The sequence below is a fragment of the Pseudophryne corroboree genome, chromosome 9, assembly GCF_028390025.1.
Source record: "Pseudophryne corroboree isolate aPseCor3 chromosome 9, aPseCor3.hap2, whole genome shotgun sequence".
NCBI lineage: Eukaryota > Metazoa > Chordata > Amphibia > Anura > Myobatrachidae > Pseudophryne > Pseudophryne corroboree.
Window position 1 is genome coordinate 291,237,507 of NC_086452.1, and position 14,467 is coordinate 291,251,973.

The 14,467-nt window shown below is 44.2% G+C and overlaps 1 protein-coding gene and 1 long non-coding RNA gene across 6 annotated transcripts in view; both read right to left on the reverse strand.

Moving 5' to 3' along the window:
- Positions 1-14,467, reverse strand: part of SLC25A17 (solute carrier family 25 member 17) — a 502,099-nt gene that overhangs the window by 420,794 nt on the left and 66,838 nt on the right. The gene's annotated exons all lie outside the window — the stretch shown is intronic.
- On the reverse strand, positions 7,340-7,698 carry LOC134956971 (uncharacterized). The gene is made up of 3 exons (XR_010186347.1): positions 7,637-7,698; positions 7,490-7,550; positions 7,340-7,404 (listed from the first exon to the last, which is right to left on the reverse strand). It is a non-coding gene; the product is annotated as an uncharacterized LOC134956971 (long non-coding RNA).

Here is a 14,467-nt window from a genome sequence, read left to right on the forward strand (position 1 = left end):
GAGTCACTTTATCTGATTATCATCGAAAACGGAAAATCCCGAGGGGGTTTAGAATTCGAAACATGCCGACAACTGGTAAATCATAATGTGGACTTTTGCCGGAAATGGATCGGCATTTTAAACAAATGTTTGCTGGATCTTATCCTCTTAGTAATAGAGGAATCAGCTAGAGAGATGAACATCGTTAAAGAGATGATCACAGCGTTTGAAAGCAAGCATCTAGCTATGCTGCAAGCTGATACTGAGAATAAATGGATGGATAAACTGACTACGCAAATTGAAGTGTATCGACAGGAATTGGTCAAATTTAAACGACAAAAATTAACCACAATTCAAAAAGACTATCAGGAAGGACGAGTCTATACCTGGGGGTCAATAACCCGGATGGGAAATCACAATTCCGACGTAGGAACCGACAGATGACACATTGGATGCCAGGCCCTGAATTATCAAGTGGTGACTACACTTCCCCCAGTGATAATGAGATGCCAGTTAGTACAAATGTGGGAAAACCCCCTTTAGGGGTGAATACCCGTGCAATGCGCTGCGTAAAAAAAAAAAAAAACACAGCGCACGAGGCGCGGTGGGCAATGTGAAAGAAACAAAAAAGTAACAAAGGGGAAGAAAACAACATAGTTTTCAATTTATCGAGGAAAACATTGACACCTGATGAGCTATCACTCCTTAATAAAGGCCGCTCGTTCATTCCATGTCAGAAATTTGACGAGTTCCAGTGGAAGGTTGATGCCTACAAGGTCAATAGGCGTTTACGTCTAAAATAATTTTTTGCTAATCAGCCACCAACGGCCCAGATAGCTGATGTTCCAACGAAACTTAAGAAACCCTCACAATTTAACCCTAACACCAACAATACTTCCCTGAAATGCTTTACAAGAGTCCTAGACTGGAAGATTATGGGACTATCTAAGCAGTCATCTCACCCTAAAGATAACTTAACGAAAGTTGAACGGGATGCCTTGGCTGTTTTAAGCAGGGATCCTAATATTGTGATTCGCTCAGCGGATAAGGGTGGGGGATTAATAATACAGGATCTAGTCGACTACAAAAGGGAGGCATATCGACAGCTCCTTGACACTGTAGTGTACAGACAACTCCCTGTGGATCCAACTGAGAAATACAATAAAGAGCTTAAAACACTGTGGAATTGGCTGTCCGCGATAACATCATCTCCACTGAAGTCGAGATGCGCTTATACAAGCTCATCCGGTTGTAACGGTATTTTATACTATACCGAAGATCCATAAGGACCCCCGGAATCCACCGGGGAGGCCCATTATTTCTGCACGGGACTCAATTTATTATAAAGTTTCACAATTTTGATACTATTACTTTCAACCAGTAATTCAAGCACAATCCACCTATCTTAAAGACACAACCAGTTTGATTAATAAATTGAATGCGTTATCTGTATTACCTACTAATTGTTTGTTGTGTACATTAGATGTGGTAAGCCTCTACACCAACATTCCACATGGGAGGGGTGTAGAGGCAGCCAGGAGACTTTTGTGTAGTTCTCCTGAGTATAATTGTCCAGACGTAACATTTTTCATTGAATTATTACAGTTAACATTATTTAGGAACTATTTTCTGTTTGACAATAAGTGGTTTGAACAGTATCAAGGTTGTGCAACGGGAAGTTGTGTTTCCCCAGCTTTTGCTAATTGTTTTATGTTTGAGGTGGAGAAGGACATGTTTTTTTCTGATAGGGAGGTGGCCAGTAAGATCATTTTTTTCGTCAGATACATAGGTGATTTATTCTTGATTTGGCAATGTACTGAAGAAGCGTTCCATCAGGTTTTAGAACACATTAATAGCGCTGATAAGAACATAAAATTCACTGCTTCAGTCAGTAACACCAGTGTCAATTATTTAGATGTGGAGATTTCGGTTTTAGATGGGAGGATACATACCAACTTATATAAGAAACCCACTGATAAGAACACTGTACTACAGGCTTCTAGTTTCCATTCCCCCACTACTAAATACAGTTTGCCATCTTCCCAGTTTTTAAGAATACACCGTATCTCGGATGATTTGGCCAAGACTGATATGGAAATTACTAAAATGACCCTAAATTTTAAATCACGGGGCTATGATTGGTCCAAATTGATTGCCACTAGGAAAAAGGTACTGAGCATGAACAGAGAAGAGGCCCTACGGGGTTTTCAACCTAAACCTTGCTCCCTTAAGCACAAAATTTCATTTGTGCAAAAATATAGTTCCATCAATCAGGATATCAGTAAAATTACTAAAGAAAGTTGGTCGATTATAACATCTGATAAAGACTTACCTATTTTTAAAACTGATACATTGTTACCCTCTTATACAGAAATCTTAAGGACCTATTGGTCCACAATAATATCTCTGGATATAAACCACCACCACCCCCTGACATTTTTATCTAAAAAGCCTGGCTGTTACAAATGTGTGGGCTGCACAACGTGTAGTTATATGGAGACAGGCCCGGGATTTTCACACCCGCATACGGGTAAATTCATCAAAATTGATAAAATACTCACCTGCACCAGTACACGTTATTTATTTTATAAGGTGCCCGTGTGGGCTTTACTATATTGGAAAAACCTCCAGGCAGTTCCGTGAGAGGATGGCAATGCATAGATCTGCCATCCGGGCTGCTCTGGAAGGAGATCATCAAGCACAATCAGTAGCCCGCCACTTCAAAGTGTGTAAGCACAATCTGGCAACTTTAAAGTATAAAATTATAGATCAGCAACCGGCCGATGTTAGGGGAGGAGATAGAAATCAAGCACTTCTACGTAGGGAGGCTAGGTGGATTCATCGTTTAAACATATTGGTCCCTGTGGAGTTAAATTAACAATTGAGCTTGCACTGCTTTCTGTAAGTTTTGGTCGACTGCATGTATCAGTAAGTGTAACATTGATGAGATTGATATCTAGTCATATACAAAGTATATTGGAGCTTAAGTACAGTGTTATGCCATGTCCCTATGTTTTTTTATGTTTTCACTGCTCAATTTCACTTGATTTTACTGCTATTTAAGTTTGTGTACATATTACCTAGGTAACTGGCACCATGACGGGGGAAGGAGCGCGCCGCCGCACACGCTGGCGGATGACGTCATCCGGACCCGCCTGGCAGCCGCGCTGGAGGTGGACGCAGAAGGTGCACTGGGGAAGGTATAAAGGTATGTTTTGTATTCACTGATCTGACAAAAGTTTTAATAACTGAAACGTTAACAACTACAACAGGAGCGTTTGTCTCTTCATTTACCTTGTTGTGAAAGTCCTCGATGAGTGCCGCCGTTTTGGACATTATATATAATGGCAGTGAATCCGACAGCTGTTTCGGCGCCTCCAATGCACAATGGAGGCGCCGAAACAGCCGTCGGATTCACTGCCACTTTGTTAGCATGAGGATGTTTCTATGCTTCTATGACCACCCTGGCATGATGAGTATCTATTTGCTTATATGATCCTCTGCTGTATTATTTCTTTTGCATGGAAATTTTGCACTATATGGACTTTATGATGTTTTAAGTACAAACACGTTTTTTGCATCAAACAGGAGGTGCTGGCTCCTTTGTTTCATAATATAATAGAATATATATATATATATATATATATATATATATATATATATATATATATATATACACACACATATACACACACACACCTATACATACATATACATACACACACACACACACACACAGTCAGGTCCATAAATATTGGGACATCTACACAATTCTCGTATTGTAGGCTCTATACACCACCACAATGAATTTGAAATGAAACAAACAAGATGTGCTTTAGCTGCAGACTTTCCGCTTTAATTTGAAGGTATTTACATCCAAATCAGGTGAACGGTGTAGGAATTACAACGGTTTCTATATGTGCCTCCCGCTTTTTAAGGGACTATAAGTAATGGGACAATCGACTCAAAAGCCATTTCATGGACAGGAGTGTACTATTCCCTCGTTATTTCATCATCAAGTAAGCAGGTAAAAAGTCTGGAGTAGATTCCAGGTGTGACATTTGCATTTGTTATCTGTTGCTGTCGACTCTCAATATGAGATCCAAAGAGCTGCCACTATCAGTGAAGCAAGCCATCATTAGGCTGAAAAATCAAAACAAACCCATCAAAGAGATAGCAAAAACATTAGGTGTGGCCAAATCAACTGTTTGGAACATTCTTAAAAAGAAAGAACGCACCAGAGAGCTCAGCAACACCAAAATACCGGAAGACCATGGAAAACAACTGTGTTGGATGACAGAAGAAATATATCCCTAGTGAAGAAAAACCCCTTCACAACAGTTGCCCATATCAAATACACTCTCCAGGAGGTAGGTATATATGTGTCAAAGTCAACATTTAAGAGAAGACTTCACAAGAGTGAATATAGAGTGTTCACCACAAGATGTAAACCATTGGTGAGCCACAAAATCAGGAAGACCAGATTAGAGTTTGCCAAACAACATCTAAAAAAGCCTTTACAGTGCTGGTGCTGGAACAACATCCTACGGACTGATGAGACAAAGATCAACTTGTACCAGAGTGATGGGAAGAGAAGAGAATGGAGAAGGAAAGGAAATGCTCATGACCCAAAACATACCACCTCATCAGTGAAGCATGGTGGTGGTAGTTTCATGGCGTGGGCATGTATGGCTGCCAATGGAACTGGTTCCCTTGTATTTATTGATAATGTTACTGCTGACAAAAGCAGCAGGATGAATTCTGAAGTGTTTCGGACAATATCAGCTCATATTCAGTCAAATGCTTCAGAACTCATTGGACGGCGCTTCACAGTGCAGATGGCCAATGACCTGAAGCATACTGCGAAAGCAACCAAAGAGTTTTAAGGCAAATAAGTGGAATGTTATGCAATGGCCAAGTCAATCACCTGACCTGAATCCAATTGAGCATGCATTTCACTTGATGAAGATAAAACTGAAGGGAAAATACCCCAAGAACAAGCAGGAACTGAAGACATTTGCAGTAGAGGCCTGGCAGAGCATCACCAGGGATGAAACCCAGCGTCTGGTGATGTCTATGCGTTCCAGACTTCAGGCTGTAGTTGACTGCAAAGGATTTGCAACAAAGTATTAAAAAGAGAAAGTTCGATTTAGGATTGTTTAGTTTGTCCCATTACTTTTGGTCCCTTAAAAAGTGGGAGGCGCATGTAGAGACCGTTGTAATTACCCTCAAATTAAAGCGGAAAGTCTGCAGTTAAAGCATATCTTGTTTGTTTCAATTCAAATCCATTGTGGTGCTGTATAGAGCCCAAAATATGAGAATTGTGTCCATGTCCAGATATTTATGGACCTGACTCTGTGTGTGCGCGTATATATATATATATATATATATATATACACATACATACATATACACACACACACACATATACACATTATATATATATATATATATATATATTCCCACACTCTCACCCATCCAAGACAGCAGCTGGGGTGCCAAATCAGAGACCTACCCACCATAGGGTGGAACCCATAGTACAGTACAGTGTTTCCCACAGCAGTGGAAATGATAGCACTCTCCAGACTAGTCACAATAATGTCAAAGCAATTAATAGACAAAATAAAATAGTTTATCTCACAGTTCCATAGGATGTGTCAAGTATCACAGACGTTTCGGTACAAAACCAGAACCTTTTTCAAGATGCAACAGCAAAGTCAACACAATAATGGAGTCACAGGTATCAGCAACGGGGAACTGGAACTGAGGACCATGCCTCCCAGGCCCCTGTATATACCTTAGGTACAGAAAAAAGCGCCAAGCCCGCCCTGGCCAGCCGGTGCGCTCCAAACCCTGGAGAGCACACCTCACTTCCGGTCCCAGAAGTATCCGGCCGGTGTGTATAGCGCAGCTAAACGATTATTATATATAGACGGCATAACTGTTAAATCAATAGTGGCATCTATGGGCATAGTAGCGTGTATTGCGCGCCGATGAACACAGAAAAGTGTGCTTCAGCGCACCCGCCGCTGGGTGCCGTGTTTGCGTTCCACGCACTGGAGCGCTGACGTCACTTCCGGATAGTGCCAGAACTGTGTCTAATGTAAATAGACTTACTCAAATATAGAAAGTAAACAACTGTGGAACGCACATATAAGAAATAAGTGAGGACAGGTGCAACCAAATGGGGTAATGGGGCACTTGTGTCGCTTAGCTTAGTCATACAGCCACCTCGGTGCAACTTTTAGACCTAAAAACAATATTGTGAGGTGTGAGGTGTTCAGAATAGACTGGAAATGATTGTTATTTAGGGTAATCATACTGTAGGAGCAAAAATACCCCCAAATTCTGTGATTTTAACTGTTTTTATGGGGGGGTTTTCCCAAAAATCATCCAGATACAAAACCAAAACACGAAAGGGTGGTTTTGGCAAAACCAAAACACAAAAATGGAATTAGAACCAAAACCCGAAAAGTGCCCGCCGCACATCTCTAACACATTATTATATATATATATATATATATATATATATATATATATATATATATATATATATATATATATATATATATAGATAAAACAACAATACCCTTTAATCGCGCTGTATTAAAATTAAGGCAGCACCTCGTGAAAGATCTCCCTGCTAGTGGGAGATGAACATAGGTTGAAGGTACAATTTTCAGAGGGCGCACAATTATACTGTAATTTTAAATGAAAATCAAACCAGCGTGACCCGAAGGACAAAAATTTTAATAAAACCAAAATTAAAATTATGGTACAGTAGTATAATGTTTCATCAGTACAATACACATTTATACAGAAACATGGTCCTTTCTAAAAGATTTTTTCATAGAACCCAACGCGTTTCGTTCGCTATGGACTTCATCAGGGGTACAGGTCGTAGCTGGTGGTGTAGATGGAGGAAAAGGAGAAAGAACAAAAAGAGCAAAAAGGGTACATCAGTTGGTATCACATTTCCTTTTAACAATTCTTTTAAACAGATTGAGTAAAATTTTTAAGGGACAGTTAGAATCTGAAAAAAAAAGAAGAAAACTCATCTTAGGTGATAAATGGAGGAAATATATTCTCTTACATTCCATACAACATTGAGGGAAAGAGATAGAGGAAAGAAGGATATTCTCTTCTGTCTAATTATTAACTAAGTGCTTCCCAATTCTATTGGTGTAATTAATAAAAATAACTACTTACTGTGAGGATACTTTAAAGAAATCCCCACAAGATACTCTCACTGTAGATAGGGGTATTGTGTGGTAGACGTTTCTGATGGAAAGATTACACTTATTAGGTTAGATGGACTAATTTAAATCTTAAACAGCTATATAATTTATTAGTCACTTACATAAATGCAATTTTAGGGAATCTTCTTATCAGATATTCCTTATTTGTGACTCATAGTAGATGTTTCTATAAAATATGTATAATACAGCTATATACAGAGATTGGTTCGGTTCCTAATTTTGCCTCTATTGTGGTGTATCATCATACTCACATTTAATTCTAAAAATAACCGGTTATACGGTGTCCTCCAGGGTTAGTCGAGTACTAGGTATCTAGATAAATTAAATGGCACTTAAAGTAATAATGTTCAAAATTACCATAATCTAAGTTACATCAGCTGATAAATATATCTACTTACTTTAAAAACAAACCAGATCGGTGACACCAAACAGATTATCCAGAGGGAAAGGTAATCCCCAACTGAAATTAGTTTAGAAATTCATATCACTCTCAGTATAGGGAAAAAATCCTATTAAGTTAATTTAAAGGCCATAGGTGTCTACTCACAATGAAGAATTCTGGATGTGTGTCTGCCTCCTCTCCTGGATGTCAAGTGAACTGGAGTGTGGGTCTGGCCTATTTATACCCATATGGGTGTTACCTCACTTCCTGTATCATATTGAAAGGTTGATCTAAAAAGGTTAAACAAATGTATACTAAGCCAATAGTATTGAGATTTTATCATTAAATAGATGTTAATAATGGTTGAAATAAACTTATACTTAAAGAAAAACCTCCAATTGTGGTTTAAAGTATTCATTTAATGACCTAAATATCTGACTTCCGTCCTGCGCACCTGTAACGTGGTGGAACGCACGGACTTCCGCCCTGTTGTCCACTTCCTAATAAGACAGTGGATGGGTTATTCCGGGCACTGAATTAATTTAACAAAAACTTACTAAGCCCAGAGAGGTGCACTTCGAACCCGGGATTCTTGTGTATCCCGTTCGAAGGTAATGCGTCTCCTCTCGCTGTGCGTTACAACCATAGAGGGTGGAACGCACCGCGTCACTTCCGGATTCCGCTGTGCGTTCCACCCGTACCTATGGTGGAATGCACCTAGTCATTTCCGGATCAGCGCAGTACCGCTGAACCCAGCGGTGCGCTCCAATACCGGTCGAGTGGAGCGCACTGCGGGCGGAAGTAAATTAAAAGACTGCATAGTTAATGTATACGGGATTATTATACATAGGGCATAATTAACATCTCAATATAGGTGGACCTACTCCCGATCCCTCAAATCGCTAGGAATAGAATAAAATCCCTCTAATTACCGAGAATAAGACCTTATTTACTCAATACCTTTACATAGTAGTTCACAATTATAAGATAATACATAGACAGCAGTATAATGATGAAATAACATATATTTGGTAATAGGAAATCACCTCTCTATAGAATTTTTAATCGCTTTTGGCAACAATAAAATAACACATATATCCCCTTATAGCAATAATAAGATGGCAGAGTTTTAAACAGTGGTAGGATGGCATATATTCTATACAGACATGGAGTCAAGGATATTACGTAGACCTGACAATGATATATTGTACAGCAAAAGGAATCACTTAATTCAACAGTAAATTCACACATAAATCTGCATAACCCTAATGGGGTGATATATAATTTAACCAACATAAAGTCACATTTTCAAAAAGTTGTTCCTCGTTACTACCAATGAGAAGTATTCCACATTACTAACAATGATGAGATGACACTGACCAAAAGCATTATTGGGATAATTTCAAATATATGTTCTAAATTAGTATGAAAACAGGACCTCCTATACTATATTGAGAAATGCGGATGATGGTGTATTAATCTTCTAGCGGCCTAAGAAGGAGACAATGTCAATACTTTCATTGAGACCTATCGGATATAGGGTATTCAATGTATAGAATCCATAAGATTCTTTTTTCGCTAATAGGTCTCTGTCCCCTCCTCGTTTATCAATTTTGATATGTTCTAATACTGTAAAGGTCAAACCAGTCACTTCTGATTTGTGCACTCCAGCAAAATGCCGGGGTAGACTGTGCGACATCATTTTATTTTTAACATTTCTTAGATGTTCCTGGATTCTAATTTTCAACTTGCGTTTTGTCTTCCCTACATATGAGAGACCGCACATATACACACACACACATATATATATATATATATATATATATATATATAAACATAGGGGTAGATGCAATTGCGGTCGAATTTCCAAAAATGTCGAAAAACGGGACATTTTCGCCCCCAAAAAAAATTCGACAATGCAATTCAGTACTTTTCGTCAAAAAAACGGACTTTCCAAATTCGACATTTGTTAAATTCGACATTTCTGCAATGGTACAAATGCGGCAATTCGACAAAAGTATATTCAATTGAAGATTGTAAATTCGACAACAATGCTTTTAGACAGTAAAGTCGTCATTTTCAATCCGCCACACTTTGCTAGCGGAATCTAATAAAAAAATTTAAAAACATGTTTTTTTTTTGTGTTTCTTTTATTGGTAATAGCATATCTATTTATATTAGAAGGGATTAGGTACTTGGTTTGTCTATTTAGGAGGCACAAGAATTATTTATATATTTTAAAAAAAAATATATATATTTTTTTTTATGGAATGGGGTAAAATTCAGAAAAAAAAATGCGTGGTCAAAAAACGGTAAAAATCCCGAAAAAAAATAGCATGGGCTCCTCCTAAGCATAACCAGCCTCAGGCTCTTTGAGCCGGTCCTGGTTGTGGTTCTCTAAGTACCGGCTTGCGGGGGAGGCTTTGCTGGGACTTGTAGTTCTTCTGCAAAAAACAATATTCTTACATTTTACTCAAGGCTATCAGCCCCCCATCCGCAGCCCTTGGATGGAGGGGACAGCCTCAGGCTTCACCCCTGGCCCTTCGGTGGCGGGGGGGGGGACCCCTTGATTGAAGGGGTCCCCACTCCTCCAGGGTACCCCGGCCAGGGGTGACTAGTTGGATATTTAATGCCACGGCCGCAGGGCGCTGTATAAAAGTGACCCCCGGCTGTGGCATTATCTGTCCAGCTAGTGGAGCCCGGTGCTGGTCCAAAAAATACGGGGGACCCCTACTCTTTTTGTCCCCCGTATTTTTTGCACCAGGACCAGGCGCAGAGCCCGGTGCTGGTTGTTAAAATACGGGGGATCCCCTGTCATTTTTTTCCCTGTATTTTGGCAACCAGGACCGGCTCAAAGAGCCCGAGGCTGGTTATGCTTAGGAGGGGGGACCCCATGCAATTTTTTTTCGTGATTTTTACCGTTTTTTGACCATTTTTAAAAATCGGATCAAAATCCGTCAAATCGGCCGTTTTTCGACAGCGGGACTGTGGAATTCGTTTTTTATTGAATATGGCGAATTCCGGCACCCACCTGCCGGAATTCGATGGTCGAATTGTGTCGAATTTAAAAACGGTCGAATTCCACCCGGTATTCAACCGCAATTGCATATACCCCATAGTATCTTAATGGAACACACGTGTACGTGTGTGTGTGTGTGTGTGTGTGTGTGTGTGTGTGTGTGTGTGTGTGTGTGTGTATATTTTATTATTATTAATATCCTTTATTTATATGGCGCCACAAGGGTTCCGCAGCGCCCAATTACAGAGTACATATGCACATAATCAAAACAGGAAAACAGTGACTTACAGTTGAAGACAATATAGGACACGTACAGGGTAACTAAGCATATCTACACCAGTAAACAACATAGAGATAAGTTCCAGGTGGCCAAAAAACTGCGGGATCTGGGCAGTTGAGGATTATCTCCTATATATTTGCCTTGTAAGTCTGTGCCTGGCCCTCTAACGCTGGGAGGAGTTAGCAGCTCCTGCCCTGTCTCAGCACACCACTAGCAGAACCGAGCAGCAGCGCCGGCCACATAATCCCACCACCATCCCCAGCCTGCAGCCACCAGGGGACGGACGCAGCACAGTGGCAGGTATGCATGCACCCCTCCATTCCCCCCTCCACCAGCTCCCACATGCAGCCACTCACAGCACACAACCCCCCTTCACACCGACACATGCAGAACTCATCCACCACACACTGCCCAGCCTAACCCCAGTGCACCGAACCCACCCGCCGCACAAGCCCAACAACACTCACATCCTGCCTTGCCAGGGGTACGCACCACGGCCACACAGCACACCACCCCTCCCCTATATGTACAAACACCACCACCTTCCCCACCACGGGACACCCGCAGCCCACAACGCCGCTCACTCTCTCCCCCCCACAGCCCCTGCACAATCTGTCACTTTGCAGGCGCGCCGCGGGCACATAGTCCCGCAGCACGGCCGCAGAGTTCACAGCACGGCCGCACACAGCCCACCCTCCCCACAAGCTATCTCCCGTCCCTGCACACTGTGTCTCGCCGGCCCCCCTCCCCACACTGCAGATAAGTATTTTCCCCCGCACCATCGGACACACTACAGGCGCGGCGCAGCACGCACGCACAGAGTACACAGCACGGCCGCACTGAGTCCACAGCACACAGCCCACCCTCCCCACAAGCTGTCTCCCATCCCTGCACACTGTGTCTCGCCGGCCCCCCTCCCCACACCGCAGATAAATCCCTACCCGCAACATCGGACACATCGTTCCGCAGCATGGCCGCACAGAGCCCACCCTGCCCACAAGCCCACCACATACCGACTCCCGTCCAGGCACACAGTGTCCTGCCGGACCCCCTCACCACACCGCTGATAATTACCCCCCACAACCCCTGCACCATCTGACACACTGCAGGCGCGCCCCTGGAACATAGTCCCGCAGCACGCCATCCACAGCACAGCCGCACAGAGCCAACCCCCCCTCCACACAACCCCAGCTCAAACTGTCTCCCGACCCTGCCACACACCGTTACGCCAGCCCCCACCCACTACCCCTGCACCATATGACACATTGCAGGCGTAACGCAGGCACATAGTCCCGCAGCACGCCGTCCACACTACGGCCGCACAGAGTTCCTCCACAACCCCAGCTAAGACTGTCTCCCAACCCCGCCACATACTCTTCCCCAACTCCACCTCACCACACAGCCGATAACTCACCCCCCTTCTCCACCATCTGACACATTGCAGGCGCACCACGGCCACATAGTCCCGCAGCACCCCATCCACCCCACGCAGAACGCACTCCCCCTCCCTACAACCCCAGCTCAAACTGTCTCCCTACCCCGGCACACAGTCTTCCGCCAGCCCCCCTCGCCACACCGCCGATAACAAACCCCCCCCCCCCTTCCCACAACCCCAGCACAGTCAGTCTCCCAACCCCGGCACACAGTGTTCCGCCAGCCCCCCTCACCACACCACCGATAACTCCCCCCCGCACAACCCCTGCACCATCTGACACATTGCAGCCGTTCCACGGGCGCATAGTCCCGCAGCACCCCATCCACACTACGGCCGCACAGAGCGCACCCGCCCTCCCCAAAACCCCAGCTCAGACTGTCTCCCGACCCAGCCACACACTGTTCCGCCAGCCCCCCTCACCACACCGCCGATACATCCCCCCCTCCACCATCTGACACATTGCAGACGCCCCGCGGGTACATGGTCCCGCAGTACCCCATCCACGGCACGCCCACACACAGCGCACTCGCCCTCCCCACAACCCCAGCTCAAACTGTCTCCCTACCCCGGCACACAGTGTTCCATCAGCCCCCCTCACTACACCGCCGATAACAACCCCCTCTCCCCACAACCCCCACACAGTCTCCCAACCCCGCCACACTGTTCCGCCAGTCCCCTCACCACACCGCCGCAAACGACTCTACCACAGCCCCCTCCCTCACCCCCGCCTGTCTGTCTGCCGGCGGCAGGCCTCTCGCCACTCCTAACCCCCCCGCACATACACAAAAACCCTCCCCTCCCAGCACCATACACCGCCCCCCCCAGGCATCAACTCATAAGCCACACATTCATAGATGCCACCCCACCAACATGTCAGCCATCCCACCCCCCAACACCCATCCCTCTATTGACATCCGTGAGCATGCCTCCCTTTTGCACACAGCTCCCCTCACAGCCCACTCATTTCAGGGTGGGGGAGGAGGGGGGGGGGGGGGGGGACAACGGGGGGGCCGCAGCCCACAGCTGCTGCTACTGCCTCTTAAGCCACATATATCACACTCGCACACTGCTACCAACAGTACCCTAGCCCCCCCCCCAAAAAAAAAAAAAAAGATTTTAAACCTACCGGTAACTCTATTTCTCCTAGTCCGTAGAGGATGCTGGGGACTCCGTAAGGACCATGGGGTATAGACGGGCTCCGCAGGAGATAGGGCACCTAAAAAGAACTTTGACTATGGGTGTGCACTGGCTCCTCCCTCTATGCCCCTCCTCCAGACCTCAGTTAGAGAACTGTGCCCAGAGGAGATGGACAATACAAGGCAGGATTTAGCAATCCAAGGGCAAGATTCATACCAGCCCACACCAATCATACCATGTAACCTGGAACATACATAACCAGTTAACAGTATGAACAAACGACAGTAACGGTCCAAGACCTATTCCAACTGTAACATAACCCTTATGTAAGCAACAACTATATAAAAGTCTTGCAGAGTTTCCGCACTGGGACGGGCGCCCAGCATCCTCTACGGACTAGGAGAAATAGATTTACCGGTAGGTTTAAAATCTTATTTTCTCTTACGTCCTAGAGGATGCTGGGGACTCTGTAAGGACCATGGGGTTTATACCACAGTATCCAATCGGGCGGGAGAGTGCGTATGACTCTGCAGCACCGACTGAGCAAACGCTAGGTCCTCATCAGCCAGGGTATCAAACTTGTAGAATTTAGCAAAAGTGTTTGACCCCGACCCAGTCGCCGCTCGGCAAAGCTGTAATGCCGAGACGCCTCGGGCAGCCGCCCAAGAAGAGCCCACCTTCCTAGTGGAATGGGCTTTAACCGAATTTGGTACCGGCAATCCAGCCGTAGAATGAGCCTGCTGAAACGTATTACAGATCCAGCGAGCAATAGTCTGCTTCGAAGCAGGTGCGCCAATCTTATTAGCAGCATACAGGACAAACAGAGCCTCTGTTTTCCTAATTTTAGCCGTTCTGGCTACATAAATCTTTAAGGCCCTGACTACATCCAGGGATCTGGAATCCTCCAGTTCACTTGTAGCCACAGGCACCACAATAGGTTGATTCATATGGAACGAAGAAACCACTTTAGGCAAAA